The sequence below is a fragment of the Sciurus vulgaris genome (assembly GCF_902686455.1).
Source record: "Sciurus vulgaris genome assembly, chromosome: 16".
Lineage (NCBI taxonomy): Eukaryota > Metazoa > Chordata > Mammalia > Rodentia > Sciuridae > Sciurus > Sciurus vulgaris.
This window is the reverse complement of record NC_136477.1, coordinates 32008717-32023133: the sequence shown is the minus strand read 5'-3', so window position 1 is coordinate 32023133 and position 14417 is coordinate 32008717.

Genomic DNA, 14417 nt, shown 5'->3' with positions numbered 1-14417 from the left:
ATGGGACAGTGGCTTAGCCTGGGCTAGAGAGTGAGTGCACAGACTTCATAAATTACTGGTACCCCACAGAGTCCTCCTGAACTGGGAAAAGGCCTGTAATTGATACATGAAAATTTTGGAAAAATCTTAGGAAATTAGAATTTTGTTGTACTTGCTGATTGGTTTATGGGGAAACAGGAATCCCTATGAAGGGCTGGGTAAGCCCCATATTAAACAAGAATACATTTGTGGGCTGGGGATGTGGTTTAGCAGTAGAGAGTTTGCCTAGCATGCATGAGGACCTGGGTTTGATCACCACCACACACACAAAAATACATTTGGTGATCTGGCACTAAGTAGAAAAAAATGAATGTTGTTTATTTATACTGGCGATTGACCAGAGGCACTTTACCACTGAGTTACATCCCTAACCCTTTTTATTTTTTATTGAGACAAGATCTCACAAAGTTGCTTAGAGCCTGGCTAAGTTGCTGAAACTGGTCTTGAACTTGCAATACTCCTGCCTCAGCCTCCTGAGTCATTGAGATTACAGGCATATGCTACCATGCCCAGCTCTGGATCAATAATTTAAACAATGATTGTTTTTCTCTCAATTGAGGCAAGTGTACATAGGTACCTGCTGGCTTTATTTCTAGTGTGCACTTGTGCTCCTGAAATTATAATGGAGTTATATATCCCAATTAACCCATCAGAAGTTGAAAATATCTTTAGTCCAAAATGTATTCAAAACACCTAATATACTGAGCATCATGGCTCAGCAACACAAAACAGCCTGATTGTCCCTGATTTACAAAAGTCCTACTTAAAATTTTTTCAGCTTTATGAAGGTGTAGGCTGCCATTTATTTATTTATTTATTTAAAGCTGAAGGATCAGTGGTAGATTACTTGCCTAATATATACAGTATATACAGTTCCCTCTCCTGCACTGCCAGGAAATAAAAAGCTGACAGTTCTTATGCAAGAAGTCCTGGGTTTCATCCCTAGCCAAGCATTACAGGGGGAAAAATAAAAAACACTTGTGGCTCACACCGATAATCGGGAGGTGAGGCAGGAGGATCAGAGTTCAAGGCCAGCCTCAGCAACTCAGCGAGACCCTATCTCTAAATAAAATATAAAAAGGGCTGAGGATGTGGCTAAGTAGTTATGCACACCCAGGTTTAAGCCTGGTGCAAAAAAAAAAAAAAAAAAAAATGAGAATGATGGCTTAAAATAATAAAGATTTTATTGTTTTTCACTTTCAGTACAATGATCTCTAAATTATATTCAATACTTTTTTGTTGTTGCAGTACTGGGTATGTGCATATGTACACAGGAGCATATATGCATTGGACACAAGGCCAGCAGCTACCTTTGTACACCCATCTCAAGTGAGAGGAAAAACAATCATTGTTTAATTACTGATCCAGGGCTGCCTGCTTGACAGCAAGTGCTCTACCGCTAAGCTAAGTCCCTAGGCTTGAATTTGTGATCCTCTTGCCTCAGCATCCTGAGTAGCTGAGATTACAGACAAGCACCACCACAACTGGCAATAAAAAAGGTTTTGTGTTGTCACTGGGGAAGAGGTGTCTCCAAAAAAGAACCCGAGGAGTCTGCAGAGAGAAAGAGGAACTTGGGGACCAAAAGGGTCCATGCCTTAAGTGACAGAATAGAATTTCAGTACATGCCAGTGGGAGGGATAGTTTTATTTAGGAAAGCAGATACATATTCAAGGGAGAAAGGGTAATCTCAGGAGAGAGGTGCCTTTAAAGGTAAAGGAAGAAATACATATTCAAGGGAGACTACAAGTCATCTCCAGAGTGAAAGACATGAATTTGGGGTTCTCAGCTCTTCTTTTAAAGGAAATTTGGTGAGGGGTGGGTATAAAAAGGTTTCTATCAGTTCAGTGATTTCAAGATGGGTTCTGGTCTTCTCAATTCTCAGGATCCTCAGGCTACTGTGGCCTTCTTAATCAACAGATAGCTAGCCCTGAGCTGGACATGGTCCCACATGCCTGTAATCCCAACAACTCAGGAGGCTGATGCAGGAAGATCACAAGTTTGAGACCAGCCTCAGCAGTTTAGTGAGACCCTGTCTCATAATAAAAATTTAAAAGGGCTGGGGGGATGTAGCTCAATAGTAAAATACTCCTAGGTTCAATCCCCAATACCAAAAAAATAAGAGAAGACAGGCAAGGTGGCACATGCCTATAATCCTGGCAGCTCAGGAGGCTAAGGCTGGAGGATCTCGAGTTCAAAGTCAGCCTCAGAAAAAGTGAGGTACTAAGCAACCTAATGAGACCCTGTCTCTAAATAAAATACAAAATAGAGCTGGGGATGTGGCTCAGTGATTGGGTACCCCTGAAATCAATAAGAGAGACTTAGGGAGTGACATTCATGCATGGAAAAATATGTGGAACTTCTGAATTAAAATCTTTTTCACACCAGGGCCTGATGAGGCATGCTTGTAATCCCAGCTACTAGGGAGGCTGAGGCAAACAATACAGATGAGTTTGTTTATCCCTCCTACTGCCTATAGCAGAACCTGTTAACTCAGTCTGTACTTCTTTTTTTTTGGGGGGGGGGGCGCCGGCTACTGGGGATTGAACTCTGGAGAACTTGACTACTGAGCCACATCCCCAGCCCTATTTTGTATTTTATTTAGAGACAGCCTCTCACTGAGTTGCTTAGCACTTTGCTTTTGCCAAGGTTGGCCTTGAACTCTCCATCCTCCTGTCTCGACCTCCTTAGCCACTGGGATTACAGGTGTGTGCCACCATGACTAGCTCACTGGAACAAATTTGAGGTAGAATAGTTTCTTTGAGCCTGCTTTTCATTCTTTTTTCTTTTTTGTACCAGTGATTGAACTCAGGGGTACTCTACTGCTGAGCCCTTTTTATTTTTTTATTTTGAGATATGGTCTCGCTAAACTGCTGAGGCTGACCTTGAACTTGGAATACTCTTGTCTCAGCCTCTAGACTCACTGGGATTACAGGTAGGCACCACTGCACCCAGGAGCCTACCTTTTCAAAGATGGGGATACTAAATGTGCCTACCTCATGGGGTTGGAATGAAGTTTAAGGGCCTGCCTGTGGTTTCCATTGCCCAATGTGCCTTGAACTCCAAATCTTTAAAAGACAACTCCATAATTTTCGTGTGTGATGTACAAGTGGTAACAAGGGACTTTCCTGTACCACTGCAATGGGGACTGGTGGTTGGGGAGGGGTCATCCTTGCAATAAATTACTACATCCTTTACCTTTTTTTTTTTTTTTTTTTTTTAAGTTGCCAATGGACCTTTCTTTAATTAATGTATTTATATGCGGTGCTGAGAATCGAACCCAGTGCCTCATACATGCTAGGCAAGTGCTCTACCACTGAGCCACAACCCCACCCCCATCCTTCACTTTTGATATTTATAGTACAGTGTCTGGTGCATAATAGTTGTGCTAGTATATACTGGCTTTTTTGTTTGTTTTGGGTACCAGGGTTTAAACTCAGGGGCATTTAACCACTGAGCCACATCCCCAGCCCTTTTTATTTTAAGACAGGGTCTCAGTCTCCGAGCTGCCAGGATTACAGGCATGCACCACAGCACCCGGCTACTATATCTTATGTTCTCATCCTATTCCTACCTGCCTTGCACATACCATCTTCTTCTTTGAGGACAAAAAGTCCTAAGTCTCCTAGCCTCAGTTTGAATCTCCCCTCTTTTTTTCCTCCCCAGTCTGTAACTTCCAGTAGCACAACTGTGACTCCTGCCCAGGGTTCCTATAGGGTGACCTTCAAGGTCTCTACAGGGTAACTCATCACCCTCCCTACTTAGCTTCTAATACACCTTAGCTTACTTAGCTCTGTTACATCCCATGTGTTCCCCAAAGTGGATTCTCTGCCATTTCCAAAAGAAGTCACCATTTCCCACCATAAGGGCATTGCTTCAGTCTACTCGGTTGCCTAGAATTTTCTCCCTTCCGTTTTCACTTGTCAGCATCCGAGTCACCTCATGCAGCCTCTCCGTGGTTCTAACTTCCGCCAAAGAGAGTCCTCTGGTGCACCAGCTCTTCCTTGCACGCATGCTTACTGAGGACCAGTGAGGATTTTGTTGTTGTTGTTGAGACCCAGTAGTAACTTGGCAAATCTGCAAGCAGGAACTACAGCCCATCCTTCATGACACATTCTTTGTCAACTGTTTCCCTCCTGGATTCTACCTTTCAGGACAGGCTGTACATTATACAGTGTGTGGATTTTTCTAGATGAACAATAAAGCTTGCTGCACAGAATCTTTGGTGGTGTTTCCAAGTCTGGCAATGTTACACAGGACCTTAAGGTGGAGATGGCCTATTAACATAACCCCCAGGTTCACAGGGCCTCAGCACCCTTGACCCTCTGAGCCTTACAGAGTTAGAGTTAAATAGCAGCCCAGGATGGGTGGGTTAGTTACTGGTCAAACTCAGCTGGCCCAGCCTAAAGTAAATAAACCCTTGCACAAAGCCAGCAATTTACACATTCATCTTCCCTTTCTCTCTGGGAAGGACAGGGGCGAATTGCTAGCTCTGGGGTGGGAGTGGGGCTGCCACGGGAGGAGGCAGCGAAGTTCATTAGCCCCCTCATTTGGGGCTAAGAGAATCCGTGTGGTGACAAACAATTGTCCTGGAGGATTTAGGGGGATTTGGCCAAGTGTCCCTGTGGGCCCCCAGCCTCCTCCTAATCCCGTCCACATTTCAGACTACTTAGGATCGCATTAAATGTCAAAGCCGGCGTTTAGGGAAATATCTACATTTCGTATGCATCGCCCGGGTCAAAAGAAAAGCTGAAACGAACCTTCCAGCATTTGGCGCGAGAGGCGCTCTGTGTGGTCCCGAGTGTGAATGGGAGGAGGGGGGTGGTGCCCCCGCGGCCTCCGGGCCTAGGAATGCGGGCCTTTCTCATGTAGAAAATGCTAATGCTTTGTTCCAGCCTCGGCCTCCCGGAGGCGCAGAGGCGCCCGGCCGGATTGTCACAGCTGCATTTGCATGTGAGCGGCCCTTGTCCCCATCCCCACCCCCATATCTCCCCTCCCCCAGCCCAGCTTTGCTGGGGACTTCTGGGACACAAGAAAAGGCCGCCAGCAAAAGTCCTCTGCCATCACTTATCCCCAATAAAGCCACAGGTAGCTTACTCTGAATGGATTCTCCAGAGGCAGCAGGCAGGTGAATGCATACTTAAGATATGGACACTTGGAGTTATTTTATATGAAACAACGTAGGATTATTCCATCGAGGAAAAGCAAGGCGTTCGATGAACCATCCCCATTTCAGTTCTCGTGGCGAGCACCGTGCGGTTTGCTGGGATACTTACCGGGACCTCCAAACTGAGCAACACAGGGTCCATCCTCTTGGTGGGCATCCGAGAGGCCGCAGGGCCGCGGCGAAGGGAGAAGTTGTACCATGCACATTTTTAATGAAAGAGACACAATCCAAAGGGCTAAGGGGGCGTCCGTGGCCACACCACAAGGCCACCCTAAACGCAAATGCTCAGCTGACAAGTGGCCGTCCTGGCGGCCGCACCGCGCCGCGCGTGGACCTGGGACTCAGGGCGCCACCTAACGGTGGCACGGCCGGCTCGGCGATCCCCGCTTTAAAACCCGGGGATGCAGTGAAGCCCAGGGCCGCGTCCCTGCAACAAGGCTCCAGAGCGCTGGGCGTGACCACCCGCCCCACACTAGGGGCACCGCGCTCCGGGCGCCGTCGGGTCCTGGAGCTGAGCCGCCGACACCCGGGCCCCCGAGACGCCGGACAGAAAAGCAGAATCCTGCTCCACCAATACTCTGTTGCCTCCAGTGATTGCTTTCATTACTTTCATTTACTTGCATTTTATTCATTTTCTTTTTTATTTCGCTTTATTTATTTTACTTTAATTATTTCGTTTTAGTTTTATTTCACTTATTTCATTTTATTGAATTTGTTTTATTTTTATTTATTTATTTATTTTGGGTGCTGGGGATCGAACCCAGGGCCTTGTGCTTATAAGGCAAGCACTCTACCGACTGAGCTATCACCCTAGCCCTTGAATTTGTTTTATTGATCCATTTCGTTTTTATTTTTCCATTATTTAATTTATAATTTTACTCTTCCTCCTTTAATTAATTGGTTTCACTAATTATATCTTAATTTATTTTAGTTGTGGGCGATAGAAAAATGTAACATTTTTCATCTTATTTTGGAGTTTGCATATTTTTCTGCCTCTGACTTTTGACAAATGGCAAAAGCAAGTCGTGTCAGCTATTTATCCATGGCGTTTGTCTCATCTCTACAATTAAATTTGAAGCATGAAGCATCCAAAAGTCAAAACAAGGATTTAGGTCATCATTGGGCCAGGAAAGAATCTGTTAATTGACTGAATATCATTATTGCATATTTCTCCAGTTGATGCAATGTCAAAAAATAAGGTCAATCAGATTTTGAAAACTCATCCAATGTGTTCTGAGCAAGATGTATTTGCCCAGTATACAAGATAGAAGTCAAGAGGCAACCATCCGGTCCTAACCTCTAGAACTCCAAGTCACAGCTGAGATGTAGCTCAGTGGTAGAGCGCTTGCCTAGCATGTATGAGGCCCTGGGTTCAATCCCCAGCACTGCAAAAACAAAACAAAACAAAAAATTTCCTAAGGATGAAGACAAGGACCCAAAGAGTTGAGGTATCATTTCAGGGGCAGAGAGAGAAGACCAGAGACTACTACGAGGGCATATTCCAGATAAACAAAAACAAGGAAGATCTGCCAAACTGCAAAGTTTCATGCTGGAGGGAGTTGTCTGCAATTTGAAGTGGGCAAGGGGGTCATTTGTCAGGGAAGTCCCAAACCCTATGGTTCTGTGGGTTCCACGGAAGGGCCTTAGTTAGAAGTCATGACAAACACACATCACTAAGAAAACACCATACAATCAGGCTCCGTGTAAATCCCAGACCCTGGAGGTTGAGGCAGGAGGATCTCAAGTTGTTTTTTGGTTTTTTGTTTTGTTTTGTTTTGCGGTGCTGGGGATCGAACCCAGGGCCTTGTGCTTGCAAGGCAAGCAAGCACTCTACCGACTGAGCTATCTCCCTAGCCCAAAATGGAGTTCTTTGTTTTTGTTTTTTTGTGGTGCTGAGGATTGAGCCCAGGGCTTTGTGCATGCAAGACAGGTACTCTATCAACTGAGCTATCTCCTCAGCGGATCTCAAGTTTGAGGCTAGCCTCAGCAACTTTGCAAGACCCTGCTTCATAATAAAAAATACAAAAGGGCTGGGACTGTGACTCAATGGTAAAGCACTCCTGGTTTCAACCCTCTAGTAAAGGAAAAAAAAAAGACCAAGCATGGCATGGTATGGTAGGTATTATGCGTCATTTGGGGAGTGGGGAAGATGATTCACCATTTAATAAAATTTGGTAGCACAGTACTTTTAGTACCAAAATACACTATGAATTGTATATCTAAATTTTCACCTTATTTTCTCACTTTTTATTTGAAAAATATTAAATATATAGAAATGTTTCAGAAGTGGCTTAATGAACCTCTTAGTGCCCTAGATCACATTAACACTCTTTTCAGTTCCATCAATTGACTCTGCCAACATTGAGTTTAGCATATTTTGGTTTCTTCTTTCTGTCTTGTACACAAATACACTTGTATCTTTTTGTGTGTGTGTGTGCTACTAGACATTGGAATCCAGGGGCGCTGTACTGCTGGGCTACATTCTCAGACCTTTTTTATTTTTGGTTTGGAGACAGAGGCTAGCCTCGAATTCAGTATTCTCCTACCTCAGCTTCCTGAGTTGCTGGGATTAAAGGCATAAATCATCACACAAAGTTTTGTTTGTTTGTTTTGGTACCAGGGATTGAATTCAGGGGCACTCGACCACTGAGCCACATCCCCAGCCCTATTTTTGTATTTTATTAAGAGAAAGGGTCTCACTAAGTTGCTTAGCACCTTACTTTGCTGAGGCTGACTTTGAACTCTAGATCCTCCTTCCTCAGCCTCCTGAGCCACTGGATTACAGGCATGTGCCACCATACCAGGCTCCATATACTCTTTTTTTTTTTTTTTTTTTTCCTCTTTGGGGTGCTGAGGATTGAACCTAGGGCCTTGCGCGTGAGAGGCAAGCACTCTACCTACTGAGCCATATCCCCAGCCCTCAATGTACTGTTTATTGCTGTTTTCTCCCCTGGTCTAGAATCTTAATTCAGGATCCCAAATTCTCAGTGATTGTCTTAAGTTTTATGTAGTCTTTAATTCAGAACCTTTTCCTCAACCTTTTTGGTGTACGTGATACTGACCATTTTGAGGGCTCCCCGCCAGAGGCCTTAGAGAAGTTTCTTCCACCAGAACTTTCTTGATGAATTCTGGATCACTGCTTGCTTTTTACAGGAAAGAGCCCACTGTTTTCATCCACAAGCCCCCTCCCTGCAGCTGAAGGACCCCTCCTCAGAAACCATCACTGGGGTGGTTTTTTCAACAGTGATAAAATATACTTTTATTTACTTTGTTGAGTCAGAAGGTTGTAAAATAAATTATTCCTAAAACAGATATCAGGCCAACATTAAAGGTGCTTTAGAAGCTCAGTTCCCCTGGAGTTTATTTAAACGAAAAAAGAAAGGTTAAATTTTTTTCATGCAGCTGGGCGCAGTGTCGAATGCCTGTATTCCCAGCGACTCAGGAGGCTGAAGCAGGAGGTTCACAAGTTCAAAGCTGGCCTCAACAAAAGTGAGTCACTAAGCAACTCCCTGAGACCCTGTCTCTCAATAAAATATAAATAGGGCTAGGGATGTGGCTCAGTGGTCGAGTGCCCCTGAGTTCAATCCCTGGTACCTGCCCCCCCCAAAAAATGCTTTCATGCAGTACATCAATACATACTTGGTTCTGTTCTTTCCTCCCCACCTCCCTTTCTTTCTTTCTTTAAATGACTGCATGAAAAACTTGGAAGGTCCTCTGTGTTTTACTGGGGAAAAGAACATATATGTATGTGTGTGTGTATATGTATGTATACACACATACATGAACATATACATATATATGTACATATATTATATGTACATATGCATATTATATATGTATATATGTATATTATACATATGTGTGTATATATGTATATATATGTGTATATACATATATACACACACATACATATATATTTTTCCCCCTTCTTTCTGTGCTGGGGCACAGCATGCTAGGCAAGAACTCATCAATGAGCCACATCTTCATTCCTAACTACTTCTCCTCCTCCTCCTCCTCCTCCTCCTCCTCCTCCTCCTCCTTCTTTCTTAATATTTTTAGTTGTAGATGGACACAATACCTTTATTTTATTCATTTATTTTTATTTTTATGTGGTGCTGAGGATCGAACCCAGTGCCTTTACACTTGCTAGGCAAGTGCTCTGCCACTGTGCTATACCCCCATTCCTAACTTCTTATCTAAAAGGGGGCCCTGGCACACCCATGTCATCTCAGCTACTCAGGAGGCAAGAAGATCACAAGTTTGAGGTCAACCTCCACGATTTAGTGAGAACTTGTCTCAAAATAGAAAATAAAAAGGACTGGGGATGTAGCTCAGAGATAATTCCCCAGTATTTAAAAAAAAAAAAAGAAAGAAAGAAAGAAAAGAAAAAAAGAGCAAGATGGGGCTGGGGATATAACTCAGTTGGTAGAGTGCTTGCCTCACAACTCACAAGCCAAGGCCCTGGGTTCAATCCCCAGCACCACAAAAAAAAAAAAAAAAAAGAGAGAGAGAGTGCGCCCTGGATAGGGATGTAGTGCTCTTGCCCAGGATGCACAAGGTCCCTGGCCCTGGTTTCAATCCCCAGTATCGAAGTATCACGAAAATAAAATAAATAATAAAAGAGAGCCCTTTGTGCATGCTGGGTAAGTCCCATTCAATTTCTGTGTTCGCATTTAGACAAAAAGCAGGTTTTCAGATGAGTGCCATGGTGCATACGTATAATCCTAGCAATCTGGGAGACTGAGGCAGGAGAATCACAAGTTCCCGGCCATCCTCAGCAGCTCAGCAATTTAGCAAGACCCTCTACAACTAAAAGTCAAAAGGACCGAAAATGTTGTCCAGTGGTAGAGTGCCCCTGAGTTCACTCCCCAGTAACACACACACACACACACACACACACACACACACTCACACACACACTCACACACACACAAAGAGGGCCCTTTGCCTGAAATCCCAGCTACTTGGGAGGCTGAGGCAAGAGGACGGAAAGTTCCAGTCTGGCCTTGGCACTTTAGTGGGACCCTGTCTCTAAATAAAACTAAAAGAGCTGGGGGCTGGGGGCGTAGCTCAGTGGTACAGCATATGCTTTGCATACACAAAGCCCCAGGGGCCATCCCTAGCACTCCAGAAAAAAAAGGAAAAAAAAAAAACTCGTCCTTGGACCAGTGACTCATGCTGCCATGCCAAAAGCCCTCAGGAGTGGGATGGCCAAGGATTTGGGAAATGATTGACCAAGAAGGGCTGGGCTGGCAACGGGGCCATTCTGCACACAGGCTCGCAGCGCTCAATGTGGTACAAGAAGTGTTTCCTGCAGCACATGGTGGCACATGCCTGTAATCCCAGCAGCTCTGGAGGCTGAGGCAGGAGGATCGAGTTCAAAGTCAGCCTCAGCAATTCAGCAAGGCGCTAAGCAACTCCACAAGACCCTGTCTCTAAATAAAATACACAATAGGGCTGGGGATGTGGCTCAGTGGTTAAGTGTCCCTGAGTTCAATCCCCAGTAATAGGAAAAAAAAAAAAAAAAAAAAAAATTCCTGGCACCTTGTAAATATGAGATCAGTGGAAGCCCTTTATTAATGCCGCACAGAGATCCTGAATCCAGCCCTCTCCTCCATCCTTGGAAAGGAAATAGGACGAATCACTGGAAGATACAGGCTTTTGGAGTTAAGACATACCTGGTTTCAAATCCTCACTCTGCCACTTTCTCACTATGTAGCTTGTGTCGGCTGCTTGGCCTCTCTGAGCCTGAGTTTTCACGTTTGTAAAATGAAGGTAAGACTCATTTTGCAAGGCAGAGGGACAGAAGAATGCTTCCTTAGCCTAGGCTGCAACGTAAATGGCCCCTAATGTTGTGGGGACGGTTTCCTGAGTTTTCTCTTTCTCCCTGTGAAAATCCAGTCTGCTAGGGATGGTAGCAGCTATAGGTAACAGGAACAGGTAGGAAGGGGCTTCCCTGTGTCTGCTCCCCGGTCTGCTGCCCTGGACATTTCCAGGTCTTTTCTTGCAGGTGAAAAAAGAAAGAGAAGAGGAAAGGAGAGGAGAGAAGGAGAAAGAAGGAAGAAAGGAAGGAGAGAGACTTTTAGAACAGTGTGAAAACCTCAGTGGAGACCTCAGGGATGAGGAATCTGAAGTTCCATGCAGTCAGCAGCCCTGCACAGGCCACAGAAGTGCAGTGAATGTTGGCTAAACCAGTATTTCTAGAATAAGCGTCCATTCCACTTAAAAGCTGATGTTTTATATAACTCTGCGTAGGGGTTACTCTGTCTACATTTTACTAAAATCTAGTTAGACTAATCATAGAAACAGAATTCGGGGAAGAAATAAATTAAGTTTGGTGGTCCCTCATTCACTGACTCATTCAGTAAAATGCATAGGACAAAAGAATCCAAGGCCCCTGGAAACCTGAGAGAGCAAAATTTAAAAAAAAAAAAAAAAAAAACCAGAATTAAGGTACCGATTTCTGGTACCAAAATAATAACAATAATAACAATAACAATAATAAAGTACTTTGTTTTCAGTACTGGAGATCACACCCAGGGCCTCAGGCATGCTAGGTGGCACACTACCACTGAGCTATGTCTCTAACCCCTGTTACTGTTTTTAATGAGAATGAAGTTCAGAAAGGTTCAGGGGGAACAAATGGAAGAAAATGGAGCTAATGGGGGTGACTTGGGCCATAGGGAAATATTCTTTTTTGTGGGGGAAGTTACCTGGATTGAACCCATGGGGCATTTAACCACTGAGCCACATCCCCAGTCCTTTTTTATATTTTATTTAGAAACAGGGTCTCACTGAGTTGCTTAGAGCCTCACTGCTAGGCTGAGGCTCATTGCTGAGGCTGACTTTGAATTCAAGATCCTCCTGCCTCAGTCTCCTGAACTGGAATTACGGGCATGGGCCACTGTGCCTGGCTTAGGGTCATATTCTTAAATCCACTGAATCATGGGTAGAAAGAATAACCCATTTTGAGAGTGTGAGTAGATGGAGCCAGGGAAAGCTGAAGTGGCGATTTCCTTAGATCATTCAGTTTTCACTTTACAGACAACGAAAAAAGAGTTTTGGGGGGTTTTGTTTGTTTGGTTGGTTGATTTTTCTCACACAGACTGGGCAAGCACTGTACTATTGGCTATATCCCCAACCCTTTTTTATTTTTTATTTTGAGACAGAGTCTTACTAAATTGCCCAGGCTGGCCTTGAATTTGCAGTCTTCCTACCTCAGCCTCCCAAGTTGTTGGGATGACAGGCCTGTACCACTCTGCCTGGCATATAATGGACTTTTATGATCCAAAGTAAAGGTGACTTTAAAGTGTCATATGTAGGACTGAATTTTCCATTTTTTAAATCCTACTCTGGCTGGATGCAGTGGCCCCCTCCTATAATCCCAGAGACTCTGGAGGCTGAGGCGGGAGGATTGCAAATCTGAGGCTAACCTCAGCAATTTAGCAAGACCTTGTCTGAAAATGAAAAATAAAAAGAACCCGGGTGTAACTCAGTAGTAGAGTACCCGTGGGCTCAAGCCCCACTACTGAAAATAAAGAAAGAAAAGAAGAATCCTACTGTGCTTGGGAAAGGCCTTAATTAGGTGGAGCAGCCCTAACTCCACCTGCACAGTCAGTGTTTCTCTTTTTAGAGAGTGATCCTGCCGAATTAAAATTCAATTAATCCAACTTTAAGGGCAAGAAAAACTATTTGTGAAAAATCATTAAACAGCACATAAAACCCTTTGAGGAACAGTGACTCCCAGGAGAAGTACAGCCTGGCTTTTGTTAAGGTACTTTGGGCCCAATGAGTTAACTTTTTTAAGGAATTTTAACAAGACAGTGGTCAAAGTGGAATTTGTTCTTGCAGTTTATTTAAGGTTTTACAAGGCCCTGCAAAGAGTCCCTCCCCTAAGTCTGGAGGAGAAGAGAGTTTGGCAACAACATGGTGAGAGGTAGAATCTTAGGAGGGTATTTTTAAATCTGTGAGGAAACCAAACAATTGGCTTGGAGGTTTCACAAATGTTAGGGTCCTGAATGACAAAGGAGGCCCGGGGAACTGTGGCCCCTGGGGACAGAGCTTGTGATCCTGGGCTGCACCCTGCCAGGGAAAACCAAATCTGCCCAGAGAGGACATTATTGGGGGGACTGGTGAAATACGAATACAGGCTGTGGATTAGATAATAGTATTGTAACAACATTAAATTTCCTGATTTGATAACTGGACTTTGGTTGTATAAGATAATGTTCGTGGTCTTAGGAAATGCACGAGGAAGTGATTAGGAACAGAGGGGCATCATATCCACAACTTGATTCCCAAATGGTTCAGAGAGAAAAAAAAAAGTGTGTGTATAGACACACACATATATACAAATCTAATGCATCTATATCATGGGCATGTAATATCAACATTTTATGTGTGTATGTATAATAATATGTACATAAATAGGTGGGGGAAGAAGGAGTGATAAGGTAAATCAGGCAAAATAGGTCTTCAAGGTAGGGGTATATGGGAATTCTTTGAACTTTGCCTGGAATCCCAGCAATTCTGGAGACTGGGGCAGGAGGATCGCAAGTTCAAGGCCAGCCTGGGCAAATCAGTGAGACTGTGTCTCAAAATAAAAATAAATAAATAAATAAAAAGGTGTGGGAATGTAGTTTAGTGGTAGAGCATCCCTGGGTTCAATCCCCAGTATCAGTAAGAAGGAAGGAAGGTAGGAAAGGTAGCAGATAGGGAAATAAAAGTGCATGTCTGAGCATTTGTTGGTTTCATGTACTAAGATAGGTGCTCACAGACTGCACAAGAAGTAGAAGTCACTCCAAGAGAGGCTTGTAACCAAAGTGGGGAGACCTAAGGGATTTGCTGGCAATAATTAAAAACTTGTGGTGATCCATGTACCCAACTACCAGCGTTCAACATTATTGAAAGCCCCCAGCTACTGGGTGTGGTGGCACGCTTCCAGAGACTCAGGAGGCCAAGGTAGGAGGATTGCAAGCTGGAGAACAGCCTCAGCAATTTAGTGAGGCCTTAAGGAAGTCAGTGAGACCCGAACTCTAAATAAAATATTAAAAAGGACTGGGGATGTGCTTAAGTGCCCCTGGGTTCAATCCCTGGTACCAAAAGCAAAAAAGAGAAAAGACTGGGGTGGGATGAGGTGGGTGGGGCTGCTGGGGATGTTGCTCCGTGGCAGAGCAACCCTGGATTCAATCCCCAATATGGGGTGAGAGGTGTG